Consider the following 1,222-nt stretch of genomic DNA (forward strand, 5'->3'; position numbering starts at 1 on the left):
CGCACCAGTGCACGCTTGCCGCGCCACAACGCCGACGCTGGACCCGTGAATCGTGAGCACCCAGCTATGACTTACCGCACTCGTGCAAAATAATAAAACACGGTAAATATATTACTTACACGTGCGTTTTGTTTTGCAAGCGGCGCGAAAAAAATTAAAAAGGGAATGCAACACGAGGACTTCCCAGGAGGTCACCCATCCTAGTACTACTCTCGCCCAAGCACGCTTAACTTCGGAGTTCTGATGGGATCCGGTGCTTTAGTGCTGGTATGATCGCATCCGACATGTTACCCCGGTCTTCGTCCCTTATCCTTGCCCCTCCCAGCTCCACTACAAAGACGATTGTACATTGCTTTGGCCGCTCCCTCTCAACTACGGAGACGAGTTTAACGCGGTTTCCACCCCTCCCTCTCAACCGCGCCAGTGCACGCTTGCCGCGCCACAACGCCGACGCTGGACCCGTGAATCGTGAGCACCCAGCTATGACTTACCGCACTCGTGCAAAATAATAAGACACGGTAAATATATTACTTACACGTGCGTTTTGTTTTGCAAGCGGCGCGAAAAAAATTAAAAAGGGAATGCAACACGAGGACTTCCCAGGAGGTCACCCATCCTAGTACTACTCTCGCCCAAGCACGCTTAACTTCGGAGTTCTGATGGGATCCGATGCTTTAGTGCTGGTATGATCACATCCGACATGTTACCCCGGTCTTCGTCCCTTATCCTTGCCCCTCCCAGCTCCACTACAAAGACGATTGTACATTGCTTTGGCCGCTCCCTCTCAACTACGGAGACGAGTTTAACGAGGTTTCCACCCCTCCCTCTCAACCGCACCAGTGCACGCTTGCCGCGCCACAACGCCGACGCTGGACCCGTGAATCGTGAGCACCCAGCTATGACTTACCGCACTCGTGCAAAATAATAAAACACGGTAAATATATTACTTACACGTGCGTTTTGTTTTGCAAGCGGCGCGAAAAAAATTAAAAAGGGAATGCAACACGAGGACTTCCCAGGAGGTCACCCATCCTAGTACTACTCTCGCCCAAGCACGCTTAACTTCGGAGTTCTGATGGGATCCGGTGCTTTAGTGCTGGTATGATCGCATCCGACATGTTACCCCGGTCTTCGTCCCTTATCCTTGCCCCTCCCAGCTCCACTACAAAGACGATTGTACATTGCTTTGGCCGCTCCCTCTCAACTACGGAGACGAGTTTAA

General features: G+C 51.8%; 3 non-coding genes across 3 annotated transcripts; all 3 read right to left on the reverse strand.

Moving 5' to 3' along the window:
• Window positions 1–162: 162 nt before the first annotated feature.
• LOC119348456 lies at window positions 163–281 on the reverse strand. The gene has a single exon (XR_005168956.1). It is a non-coding gene; the product is annotated as a 5S ribosomal RNA (ribosomal RNA).
• A 297-nt stretch (window positions 282–578) lies between these two features.
• On the reverse strand, window positions 579–697 carry LOC119348458. The gene has a single exon (XR_005168958.1). It is a non-coding gene; the product is annotated as a 5S ribosomal RNA (ribosomal RNA).
• Window positions 698–994: 297 nt separating this feature from the next.
• LOC119348457 lies at window positions 995–1,113 on the reverse strand. Its single transcript, XR_005168957.1, has one exon. It is a non-coding gene; the product is annotated as a 5S ribosomal RNA (ribosomal RNA).
• Window positions 1,114–1,222: the final 109 nt, after the last annotated feature.

The sequence above is a fragment of the Triticum dicoccoides genome, unplaced genomic scaffold, assembly GCF_002162155.2.
Source record: "Triticum dicoccoides isolate Atlit2015 ecotype Zavitan unplaced genomic scaffold, WEW_v2.0 scaffold92853, whole genome shotgun sequence".
NCBI lineage: Eukaryota > Viridiplantae > Streptophyta > Magnoliopsida > Poales > Poaceae > Triticum > Triticum dicoccoides.